Raw genomic sequence first — 13,794 nt, forward strand, 5'->3', positions numbered from 1 at the left:
GAATTATGAGAAGATCTGGGCAATAGTTATATAGGATCAGTAGGTAAGGAAAGGTTGCAAGCTGCATCACTAGAGGCCACAGTACATTTATGATCACATTCACAGATCCATTTGAGAACAAACTTTATTGTATTAGATTTGTTCTTTTAGCCTATTAGTCTTTTGAATCACATATAATGTGTTATTTTGTATTATAGCTATTTTTGTATGTGCTCTGTCACCTCCCATAAACTTAAGCCTTGGGTGTGCATTTTAGGGGCATTGTTTTACCTGTAGTTTGTATCTCTTTCTGGAGGCAATGCTTCCTATAGGAAGCTTTCTACATAATACTTACTGATTGGTTTGCATTGAATTTTCAAGTCTCATAGCTCTGGCATGCCGTGTTTCATGATATGGGAGGTAGAATAATATGTTATGGATGAAAGAGCACTGACTCTAGAGTCTGAGAATTTGGATTCAAATCCCACTGCTACTACTAATGACTACTACTTATGGGATGCTGAGCAAGTCACTTAACTTGCCAGAGGCGGCTCAGTGATGCACTGGGTAAGAGAGCTGAACTTGGAGTTAGAAAGATCCGTGTTCAAATCTTGCCTCAGATACTTACTAGCTATGTGACCCTCTGTAAATCACTTAACCTCTCCCAATCTCAGTTGCCTCATCTGTAAAATGGGCATAATAATAACACTCACCTCAGAGGGTTGTTAGTGAGGATCAAATGAAATAACATGGATTCTGTGCTTTGTAAAACTTGAAGTGCTATTCAAATGCTAGCTGTTGTTATAATATTATTATTTGTATAATGAAGCAATTGTGCTAGCAAAACTCTGAGCTTCCTGCCGGCTTTAGGATTCTAACCTATGACACTGTGATTGTAAGGTCTCTTTTCTGTGGCTGTCTGAACTGATGCTGAAAACCTTTGCAGCTTTGTGGGACCTCCCGGAGATTTTGTTTCCCTGGCACTAGCGTTTGTGAGCCCATCAGCTGCAGTTAGGAGAGGCCTTTAGTGGAGGGAAACTCAGGCTAATCCCCAAATTGCCCTGTTCATATTCCTGAGGAAGGTCCTCATCTCTTTTAATTGTCTATTTCTCATCTTGAATAATGATGCTGGCAATTAAATATTTTCACAAATGTAACTTTATACCTCTGCTAACCCCCTGACAGTCTCTTGCCAATCACTAAACCTCCTCCACTTGATGGGCTGCACTGCCGTTTAAGAGTTCTAATTTCTAGTACTCCAGCAGACTCCCATGTATTTGTCTCAGCCTCAGATCCAGAGCTGCAAGATGTCCTAGAAGTTTTCTCGTTCAACCTCCTTGTTTTGCAGTGGAGGGAATAGGCCTACTAAGGTTAACTGATTTGACCAAGGTCACATGTCATCATTCTCCTTTCCTCTAATGCTTTGCTAGTAAACAGGTGAAAAGCAAGAATGTGGCAGATCTTAAGTGACTCTGAGTTGGAAATGTCCTTAATGATCATTTATTCAACCTCTGACTCAAAGCAGACATCTCCCCTACAATGTCCCCCACTTGTCTGTCCAGTTACAAACATCCGCAATACATCTCAGGATGTAGGCCTTGCTGTCTTTTGCAGAAGTCTTTTATTGGAGATCTCCAGTAATTAGAAAAATTGTTTAGTCATTTTCAGTTGTGTCTCACTAATTGAGATCCTGTTTGGAGTTTTCTTGGCAGAGATAATGGAATGGTTTGCCATTTCCTTCTCCAGCTCATTTTACAGAAGAGGAAACTGAGGCAAAGAGGGTTACGTGACTTGCCCAGGTTCACACAGTTAGTAAGTGTCTGAGGCCAGCTTTGAACTCAGAAGATGAGTCTTCTTGACTCCAAGTCTGGAACTCTACCCACTGTGTTACTTAGCTGCCCCAGTGATTACCTATGTTGAACTAAAATTTGCACTTCCCTTGGACTTAGACTGATTGATTTTCACTAGGTTTTAGAGCTACACGTGAATCTAATCTCTTTCTCATGACAGATCTTCAGGCTCTTGGAAATCACGATGTGCCCCACAACTACCCCCTACCACTCTTCTATACTCTTCTCTTCCGCAGTGTTAACAGTTTCAGTCCAACCTAACAAACATTTATTAAGCACCTGCTTTGTGCAAGGGCATTGTGCTAGGCACTGGAGATACAAGGACAAAATCTAAAAATGAAAAAGCCTTTCTTCAAAAGGGGTCTCATTCCACTGGGGGAAAATACAACATATAAGCAGATAAGTATTGTTGTTTAGTCATTTCAGTTGCGTCCAACTTTGCATGACCCCATTTGGGCTTTTCTTGACAAAGATATGGGAGTAGTTTACCATGTCCTTCTCCAGCTCATTTTACAGATGAGGAAACTGAGGCAAACAGGGTTAAGTGACTTGCCCAGGGTCACACAGCTTGTAAGTGTGTGGGCCAGATTTGAACTCAGGAAGATGAGTCTTCTTGATTCTAAGCAGGGGGAAGATGATGGAGTTGAGATATTTCCTAGTAGCAGCTCTTTCCATACCAAACCAAGAAGTAAAAGTAAAAAGCTTCCATTCAAATAACTCAGCGATGGGAAAGAGAAGAAAATGGAAACAACCTACCACAAAAGACTTTTTAGACAAAGAAATAAATGAAAACCAATTCACTAGCCTTTTACTCCAGATACTCCTACGGCAACTCTACCCCATTCCTATACCCACGACTCTTGGTTCCTGCTGTCTTAGACACCTGGCTTTTGGATGGAACCACTTTGCATTTTCCCAAGGGGAAACTCCACTCTGAGTTACAACCCATGAATTAGATGAATTCTTGTTTTGTTTTTTAAAATTTCCTTTTTATCATTATGAATTTGACAAGCACTTTTTAAAATGACCATTTCCTATACAAAGTACAGAAAGAGAGGATTGAGTATGAAATTGTGACTCTCCACCGGGTACTTTATTTTTTTAAAAGTGTATATTTCAAATTTAACACGTTGGTTCTAACACTGCCCTGCTTCTGCCCTCTTCTGGACTTCCTTCTAGTCTCTTCTGTGTATTTTTCATGATTCACTGATGCTTTTTTAGTTCTTTTCTTCCCCCTTTCTTGATATCACTATAACCAGCCTCTCTCCGCCCCCCTTAACTCCACCCCTGCCAAAGTCTTCTCTTATAACAAATAAGTATAGTTAAGCAAAACAAAGTCATGCATTGGCTGTGTCTGAAAATGTATTTGTCACTTTGTACTAATTCTTTACCGTTTGCTAGCCAGGAGGTGGGAAGAATGAGTCACCATTAGTCTATTGGAATCATTTTTTGTCATTGCATTAATCATGATTATTAAGGCTTCCGCAGTTGTTTTCCTTTCCAGTGTTGCCCTTGTATAAACTGTTCCTTTGGTTCTATGTCTTTGTTATGCATTGGTTCATATGTGTCCTTCAAGGTTTCTCTGAATCTGTCCCTTTCATCTTTAGTTACAGCACAACAATATTCTGTTACATTACTATACCACAGTTTATTCAGCCATTCCCCAACTGACAGACACCTACTTTGTTTCCAATTCTTTGCTACACCTGAAAAGTGAATATTTTTGTACATAGAGATCTGTTTCTTCTCTCTCTTGGACCTCTTTGGGTGATATGCCTAACAGTGGCATTCCTCCTTCAAAATGGAGGCAGTTTAGTTGTTCTTGAGTATAGTGCCAAAGTGCTTTCCATGGGGCTTAGACTTATTCACAGCTCCACTAACAGGAATTAGTGTGCCTCATTTCCCATAGACCTTCCAATAATTGTCATTTTCCTTTCTTTGTCATCTTGGCCAATCTGATGCTTTCTTATTAGTGATTTGGAATTTTTTCTCATATGGTGTTTGATATCTTGCCTTTCTTCTATTGAGGAACTGCCTTATATCCTTTGACTATATAGCATATACGTCAGTGAATGGCTTTTGTTATGTATTGACAGCAATTCTCTATATGTCTTGGTTATTACTCCTTTATCAGAAAAATGTGATTTTCCCTTGTTCGTTGTTTCCCTTCTAATTCCGATTGCATTTTGGCTTTTCAATTTTATGTAATCTCAATTGTCCATTTTTTCTCCTTTGATCCTTTTTATCTGTTGTTTGGTCAGGAACTCTTTATCCCTAGTTGCAAAAGTTATCTACTTCATGACTCCTATGCTTTTTTTTTTTAACGTGATCTTTCAGATCTCGGTCATGTGTCTGTTGAATAGTGAGACCTTACCCAAGTATCTGGAGCATGTGCTACCGTGTTCACTTTCTTCTGGGTGTTGTGTACTTAATCAGTTCCACTGATGAATTTTTCTATTTTTCAACCAATACCAAAGAGCTTGGATAATTACTGCTTTGTAGTTTAGCTTGACATCTGGTCCTGTTAGGCCTTCTTCCTTTATACTTCCCCTCCCACCCCGGCTATTCCCTTTAGATTCTTAAGCTTTTGTTCTTCTTCATGAACTTTGTTATTATTTTTACAGTCTTATAATAACCTTTGGTAGTTTGATTGGAATAGTACTGAATTTGTAAATTCATTTAGGTAGTATTGTAATTCATGTGATAATTCAATGCTCATGTAATCCATGAGCAATTAATATCTCTTCAGTTATCTAATTCTGCCTTTATGTCTGGAAAGAATTCTTTGTAGTAGAATATAATTCTTGTATTTATCTTGGTAGGTAGATACTCCAGGATTGTAGGTGGTTTACAGGGTCCCCTGAAGTCAGAGTCATGCTTTAATATTCAGGTGTATTTACCCAAGCTAGTGTTGTCTTCCTTGGCACCTAGGACCTGGGAGTTTTGGCTGTTTCTGTGTGGTCATGGGCTATTTGAAGTAGATCACTGTGTTTCTTTTCGTGTTCCTTGGTCATTATTTGAACAGATACCCTTTTTAGATCTTTGTTGGAGTGGGAACACTAGTCTTCTCCTCGATCTTTCACATTGTTATCTTAACTGGAAATCTAAACTCCTCTACTTTATCATACCAGGTTTGTCTTATCTAAGTGTACAACTTTCTCCATCTTACTCCTTTTTTCAGTTTAAACGTAGCTTTAATCAAGACATTGGGTAAATAAATTGTTTTACTTTCTTTTGTTAGGTGTATTCCTTCCCTTTGGAAGAGCCCATCACCTAAGTGCTTTAAGCCATGGTCCAGAAATCTGAATTTCATTCTCAGACTCCCTCTTCTTAGTCAGCTATTAACATACAATATAATTCTTTCTTTTCTGAATCCTTGATGTTAAATTGGCAGTAATGGAAAGAAAACCAAAACAAAACCCACCATTCATAGCCCTTATGACTCCAGGTTTTTTGTTCAGGGTTTCATAATCTTTAACAATGTTTCCTATATTGCATCATTCATTCCCACATGAATCACTAGAAATGGGTAGCAGTTGTCTGGTTTGGTAAATCTTAAGAGGTTCTCCATCACATTCCTGGATATACATTCTCAGAAGGTAACAAATTTATCTATTCATCAGGTTGACAAATGGTTGCCTCAATATCTCATGAAGGAGTCACCAACCATAACTTACTTATCTATGATCTTTGATGGGATTATCTCTTCCTTGATAATACCTGTGGAATAATGACTGCTTTATATAGCTCATTAAAGTCTATTACTTTGCCTATTTTTCCTCATTTGTCCTTTGAATTAAAATACTATACATTAATATTCCCATTTTACAGATGAATGAAGTCAAATTGAGAATTTACTCAGTCACACATCTAGTAAATGTCTGAAGGAGGGTTTGAATCCAGGTCTTCCTGATACCAAGCCTTATACATTATTCTATGAACATTTCCCTAAAATAAAATAGAGAAATGACACCTTATCAGGGCTTCAGAAAGCTTTCCTCCATGAAGAAATGCAACTTCATCTCCTCAATTGCCATGGGCACCTGTTAGCAGATTTTTGCCTTTTTAGTTCAGTTTGAAGGGCTCACTTAATGTTCTTTTGCTGTAGCAGATTTATAAATTTAAAAAACAAACAATTTTATCTTTTGCTATTTTTGTCACAATTACCTTAGTTATTTTACTTATTTTAAAAAATTATTTTAGCCTTTTGTAGAGGGAATAAAAAGCCAACAAATCTGGTGCATAGATTATGTCCTAAATGAAAAAGACTTTGCCGAAGCCCTGAAACAGCTCAGTTCTTCCAGGTCCCTGATATTCCTCTTGATTTGTTTTATTTTTATTTTTTAATTTTAAACTTAACAAATGCTTAAAAAAAAGCATTACTATACAAAGTAGAATATAAAAAAGGGTTGTAAATGAAAGCATGAATCTCTATTCTATACAGCTTGCTTTTTAAAAAGTGTATATGTTCAACATGTTACTTTCAAAGCCACCCAGCTTTACCTGTAATTCTCTTCTTTGCATTTAAAAAAATGTTTCAATGGCTTTTTTTGGCATCACAATTCCTAGCCCCCTTTCTCCCTGACTCCCATTAAAAAATAGTGGTGGGGAAACCTTTGTAAGAAATAAGCATTATAAAGCAAAATAAATCCACATTGTGTCTTAAATTAAATACACACACACTCATATATATACACACACACACACACACACACACACACACACACACACACACGTGTGTGTGTGTGTGTGTGTGTGTGTGTGTTTGTCTTTATGTGTTCTGAGTCCATTAACTCTCTGTCTGGCAGTTAAATTACATTCTTCACCACAAGTTTTCTGGAAACAAGATTGGCCATTGTATTGATTGGAGTTCTTAAGTCTTTTAAAGTTGTTTTTCTTTATAAAGTTGTTGGCCTTATATAAATTATTCTGGTTCTGCTTACTTCACTTTGCCTCAGTTTATTCAAATCTTTGGTCATTTCTTACTGAGCAATAATATTTCATTCTATTAATATACCATGGAACTGGATGGTTTTCATGTATGATTTCTTGAACTGTATTGTCTAGGGTTTTTTTGTTTGTTTTAATTGTGTTTTTCAGGAAGTCTGATGACTTAAATTCTCTCTTGTTTTCTTAGTCACTTGTTTTGATCTCAGCTGACATTTTCTTTAATATTCCATGTTTTCATTTTATTCTAGTGTTAACTATATTATGGAGTCATTGATTTCTACTTGGTCTATTCTAATTTTGAGGGAGTTACTTGGGTAAGGTTAAGTACTTTCTGTTCTAAGCTATTTGTTCTTCCAGTTCTTTCTTCAAGAGTTTTTATTTTGTTGTTATATCCCTTGCTTCATTCCACGCCACTCCCCCCCCCAGCAATTCCTTTTTCTTTTTTGTAAAAATTTAATTTTTTCTTTGAGTCCAGTTGTCATGGAGTTACTTTCTTCTTCTAGGTTCGATTTTGAGTACCTTTGATCTGTGTATTCGTTCAATTGCTTTTAACTCTTCATGACCCTATTTGGTGTTTTCTTGGTAAAGATACTGGAGTGGTTATTTCCTTCTCTAGCTCATTTTACAGATGAAGAAACTGAGACAAACAGGGTTAAGTGATTTGCCCAGGGTCACACAGATATTAAGTGTCTGAGGCTGGATTTCAACCTAGATCTTCCTGGCTCCAGGCCTGGGGCTCTATCCACTGGATCATTTAGCTACCCCATTTATAGTGGTAGGTATCATCTATTTATTCATCTGTCTTAGCTCCTGAATTGAGGATTTGGAAGTACTTGGTCTCAACTTTTGTCACCTGGGTTCCTGGGCTGGTCTTCCCATCTTGTTTGAGTGCTACCATGCCTAGAATGGCTTGTTGTCACTTCTGTTAGTTTCTAAGATCCACACTGTGGATTCCCATTGGATTTCTTCTCTATTCCTCATGGGCTTCTAGCTTGTGTTTTGTGCAATTCTGATGAAGTTACTGTAGTTTCTCCTTGGATTTCTTGATCATTATTTAGTCTCTTGCTATTTTTAGGTTTTTTATTGGAATAGGTTTGTGGGAGCTGGGCTGCCTGCTTCAACTCAAGCTAGCCATCTTAGGCAGAAGTCTGCTGCTATTGATTTAATGATAGCCCTTTAAGGAAAGTTGATAGTTTCATGTCTTTAAAAAGAAAGAAAACAGAACAAAACAAAACAAAACAAAACAAAAACACAGTTCTTTAAGGAAGTCAATGCTGCCATCTAACTAAATTCACTTCTGTGAATATGTATTAAGTGCAAAGTGCTAGGCTGTGGGGATAGAAAGATTAGAAAGTGAAACAACAATCCTCGTCCATCAAAGAGCACAGATACGCTCCTTGCCTAATCAACCATATCTGAAAGATAGTTAGCAAGTATTTATTAAGTGCTTAGTGTGTACTAGGCACTGTATTAAGTCTTGGGCATGCAAAAAAGTAACAACAAAAAAAACCATCTCTGCCCTAAGGAGGTCTCATTCAAATTGCTAGCTCACATGGTGCAGAGAATTGTTTTCTTTTATCTGGGGACATTTGGTTCTTATGTGAGGAAAACTGAAAACTAAAATCTAAGATAACTTCATGACCTAAGCTAAGTTTTCCAAATGAGGTGATAATTGCTCTGACCTCAGAAGGAAGTAGTTAGGAAGTCACTCTCAGTGGAATCCCTCTAGAAATTTAATTCTAAATAATGACTGGATGGCTCGTTGAAGGTGGAGATACACTAACAATTCACAACTTATGTTTATATAGCATGTTAAGGTTTGCAAAGGTTTTTTCCCTGTGAAGTAGAGTTGGAAGGGAATTTGGAGGTTATCTTGTCAAACGCCTCTTTTACATGAGGACATTAGGCCCGTAGAAGTTAAGTGATTGTTCAAGATGACGCTGAAAGTAAGTGTGAGAGGTAGGATTTTTACCCATATTCTCTGACTCCAAAATCATTGCTTTTCCCACTGTAACGTATTGATTTCAAGTTAAAAGAATCCTGATCCCTTAGGGACCTGAAGAATACATTTGACAGTGAATGGTTCTGTCAAAATCTTCATCCCTAAGACATCCGGATTAAAAGATTGCTTCCCAATGGATTTTTTCTCAAGGAGTAGCTACCATAATCAAAGGTTGGTCAAATTCTAATTAATTTAAACATTTAAAAATTCATAATCACAATCTAAAAATTGTTAAGCAGAAATCTGTGGGATGAGTCTAGGGGGATCTCATCTGCATCTCTAAGAGGCAATGTTAATAATTATTTAATAAGCATCTCTTCTTTGCTTATATCTACCCTTAAGATGAATATTTTATTTTTTCTTTTAAACATTATTTTTTATTTTTTCCAATTCCATGTAAAGACAGTTTTTTTTTAGGTGAGGCATTTGGGGTTAAGTGACTTGCCCAGAGTCACACAGCTAGTGAGTGTTATGTATCTGAGGCAGAATTTGAACTCAGGTCCTCCTGACCCGAGAGCCAGTGCTCTATCCACTGTGCCACCTGGCTGCCCCCTAAAGACAATTTTTAAGATTCATTTTTTATACAAAATTTTGAGTTCCAAATTTTCTCCTTCCCCCTGTTCTCTTCCCCTTCCCTAAGATGGTAAGCAATTTGATGTCGGTTATAAGTGTACAATCATGTAAAACATTTCCATATTAGTCATGTTGTGAAAGAAGAAACAGAATAAAAGGGTAAAAACACCAAAAAAAGTGAAAATATTATGCTTCAATCTGTATTCAGATTTATCAGTTCTTTCTTTAGATGTAGATAGCATTTGGGGTGATTATTTTAGAGTAGGTTGATAGTAATCATTTACCCCTTAAATGCTTCAACACCAAAAACTGACATGATTTTATTAATGGAAATGATGCAGAATAAGATGTGTTTCCATCTGCCTTGCCTCTCCAACCTAAGGACCACTAGATTTTCCATTTAACCTGCATTTGAAACGTCCAATATGTGTTGTCTTCCGCTGCTGAGAATATGAGCTCCTTGAGACCAGGTAGTGTTTTTTCTATTTGTATCTTCAGGACTTAGCATCAACACTTTGTACCTAGTAAGTGCTCAATAAATGCTTGTTCTTGACTTTTAGCCTAAATTTCTTCCAAGTGAGGAATTGGACTAAATCACTAAATGATCCTTTTTCGTACTAATGTTCAATTCAGTTAAATTATATTTCTTTTAATATAACAACTGTTTATTATTAATATCTATTATGCCATATTCTTTGGAAGATAAGTATAGGAGAAAAGGAAAAAGAAAACACTAGCTTTGAGGTTATTGAATCTCATTTGGAAGAGACCTCAGAGATCAGCCAGCCCAATTTACATTTTAAGAATTCTTTCCCCTCTCTAAAGGATAACCAACAAGTGTCACCCAGCCTTAGATTGAAGATCTCAAGGTGAGGTGACCCCAATTTGGACAGCTTTCATTCTTAGAAAAATTTTCCCCATGTCAAGCTGAAATCTCCATAGTCCTTGTCTTGTCTTCTGGGGTCAACCAGGACAAATTTAATTCTGCTTCCATGTGACTGCCCTTCAGATAAGCATATCAGCGCTTTTGACTGCCGAGTGCATCTGTTGACTCATGTTGATCTTGGAGTTCACTAAACCCCTCAATTCTTTTTTTCCACATTAATTGTTGTGTAGCCATGCTGACATCTTTGATTCAGGCCCTGTTTCTAGACCAGGAGTTCTTACCTTTTTTGTGTCATAGACTCACTTTGGTAGTTTAGTGAAGCCTATGGATCACGTCTCAGAATGTTTTTAGAAGCGTAAAAGAAAATACACAGGATTCTAACTGGAAACCAAACTATATTGAAAAATAGTTATCAGAATTTTTTTGAAGTCATGGATTTAGGTTCAAAGCTTGGTTCTCTTACTAACAACTTTTGTGACTTCAGGTAAAATCATTTACTCTCTTTGGAATGTAGATTAATTCTGAATGATGAAAGAGCTGAGCTAGATGATCCGTGAATTCTCCATATCTGAATTCCTATATACAAATAAATGAGACATCATGTTTCCCTTTCTGGCCTCTTTCCATCCTTCCTAATCCTCCAAATTCTTAGAAATCTGACAGTTCCCAACAGGCTCTCCAGCCTCTTAGCAGGTCCCCAAGCTAGCAGGGCCCTGCTGTGAGATTATTCCCATGTCGCGATTCGTGTTTGAATTGAGGTGGGTATAAAATCACCAACCTCACCTGGGCCTTAGGTCATTCTCTTGCTTAGATACAGTTTAAAATCATCCTCTATTTCATCTTCCCTTCATGTTTGCCTTCGTCTTACCTTCTCCAGGCTAACCACTCCCAGTTCTTTCAACCATTGTTCATAGAGGCAGCTAGTTGACACAGTGGATAGAGTGCTGGGCTTGGAGTCAAAAAGATTGAGTCAAAATCTGGCCTCAGACACTTACTAATTGTGTCTTTTTTTTTTTTTAAGGCAATTGGGGCTAAGTGATAATTGTGTATCTTTGGGCAAGCACTTTATCTCTGTTTGCCTCTGCTACCTCAACTGTCAAATGAGAATGTTAATAGCACCTCCTACTACCTTCCAGGGTTGTGAAGATCGAGTAAGATAATATTTGTAAAGCTCCTTGCATAGCTGCACATAGTAGGAGCTATATAAATACTAGTTATTATTATTACTATTATTGCTACTATTATTATTTTTCAAACTCTTCATCACCCTGGTTGCTTTTTGGGTGGATTCCATGTCAGTCAGTAATAATTACAATAACAGATAGTCTAGTATATGTTTGCAGACTATTTTACAGTTTATAAAGCACTTTTCCATCCATTACTTAAGTTGATCCTCACAATATCTCCAGGGAGGTTGGTAGGGTAGAGCAAAATCATAATCTTCCCATTTTGTGGATAAGGAAACTGAGTCTCACAAAACTTGTGACTTTGCCAAAATGAGCCCAAGTTTGAGCTAGGACTACTCTGCAGATTTTAACTCCAAATCTAGCATTCTTCCCAAAATATTATACTTAAATATTTGGGTCAGGTGACATAATTGAGGGCCAAACAAGTTAGGTGGCTAAAATTATGGTTGTATAACTAAACAGGAGAGAAGCGAGCACTTGTGCCAGGCCTTGGCAATAAGGTATTGTGCAAAGAGTACCAAAGTAGGAACAAAGGAAGCTCAGGTGTTAGTCCCGTTTGGAGTGTTATTTCTCTGAGAGGCCATTGACATAAAATCCAAGGGTCTTTTGTTGGTCTCCCTTCAACTGTGCCTCCTGCCCATCTCTGTGCCTCTGTGTTGACTAAACCCCATGCCTGAAATGTACTCCCTCTTTACTGCTCCCATAAGCCCAAATTACCTTCAAGACTTCGCTCAAATGCTGCCTTTTTCATCAAGCGTTGCCTGACCTTCTCACATCTCTAATCCCCTCCCTCATAAATGACTTGTGTCTTATTTTGTACGTACCTTTATTTGTATATGTGTCTCCTGGCTAGATGTGAACTCTTAAAGGGCAGGAACTGTTTGGCTTTTGTCTCTGTATCCCCTGGTACATGATAAAAAGCTTGTTGATTGATTGACTGTCCCTTCCAGCTGGATATTCTTTTCCATCTTGGCTTCAAAGATACCACACTCTCTTGGCTCTCTTTCTCCCTCTCTAATGATCCCCCCCCCAACTGGTCATTGTCCTTACCCCTTAGTGTGGGTGATTCCCAAACAGCTATTCCTTAGACCTCCTTGCTATCTTTCTCTGCTCTCTCTACTGTTACACATGAAAATCTGAGACACAGTTTCTGAATAATTAATAATCAATTTATCAATTAGGCTAGTTAATAATCCATAAGTTGATGCTCAGTGGTTTCTCTCAAAGACAGCCGGTGGAGGCACTGAATGCCTTAAAGGCCCCTGACAAATGAAAAATCACCCTGATTGGTGGACGTTTAATGAGGAGGTGGGCCAGAAGCCCTCAGCTCTTCCTGCTCAGAATGTGGCTTGATCATGAGTTGCAGCTGCCTCCAGCAGTCTGGACAGAGGAATCCACCTCCATCCAGACCACTCTGGTTGGTTTTCTCCTTCATGAGCTGGGTCACCCTAAACTGTAGTGGACGGGTACAAGGATAGGAGCTCATTTCCTTTGGATAATAACTCGCTTAGACTGGATTCTGTTTACATTCTGTAAACAGAAGTAAGGTTTCCTAGTTGGGTGGAAGCATGTTCCCTGAGGGTTAGGGGTAATCCCAATTAACCATGTCCTTCAGAGGCTGACCTTTCACAGGAGCTCGGTCTTAGTGAAGAAAAAGAGGAAAAAAAGCCTGGATCCTAATTTAATGATCAGTTATTAATATAATAGAAAAATAAGTTCTCACTACCTTCTTTTTAATTTTTATTTGTTTTATTTTTAATTTATGGAATAAGACATTTCTATAGTGTAGTATAATTTTTTTAAAAAGATGATTAAACATGAAACTGCAAATTTATTATGTACAACTTACTATTTCTTTTAAATATATAATAAAGTTATCATGTAAATTTCTTTTTTTTTCCTTCTGTCTCTTCCCGAGTCTTCTTCCCCCCCCAGTCCTTTGTAGTTAATTAGGATATTTGTAATAGTCAAAATGACTTGTGTGTTCAAAGTTGTTCTTAAAACAATATTCTAATTACTGTATACAAATGTTTTCTTGGTTGTGCTCATTTCGCTCCTCATTATTTTGTGCAAGTTTATCCCAGTTTTTCTAAGATCATTGAGCTCATCATTTCTTATAACAGTATATTTCATCACAATCATATACCACAACTTGTTCACCATTCCTGAATCGATAGGCATCCCTACAATTTCCGGTTCTTCACCACCACAAAGAGAGCTGCTATAAATATTTTAGAACATACAGGTTCTTTTCCTTTTTCCCTAATCATCTTTGGAAATAGACCTAGTAGTGATATTATTGGGTCAAAGGGTATAGACAGTTTAATAACTCTTTGGGCATAATTCCAGATTGCTCTCCAAAATGGT

General features: G+C 37.5%; 1 protein-coding gene across 4 annotated transcripts in view; it reads left to right on the top strand.

The window, feature by feature from the left end:
* The window catches only part of CCDC85C (coiled-coil domain containing 85C), a 185,583-nt gene that overhangs the window by 132,033 nt on the left and 39,756 nt on the right, over positions 1-13,794 (top strand). The gene's annotated exons all lie outside the window — the stretch shown is intronic.

This window comes from Phascolarctos cinereus, unplaced genomic scaffold (genome assembly GCF_003287225.1).
Source record: "Phascolarctos cinereus isolate Bilbo 61053 unplaced genomic scaffold, phaCin_HiC Scaffold_2;HRSCAF=192, whole genome shotgun sequence".
In the NCBI taxonomy this organism is placed as follows: Eukaryota; Metazoa; Chordata; class Mammalia; order Diprotodontia; family Phascolarctidae; genus Phascolarctos; species Phascolarctos cinereus.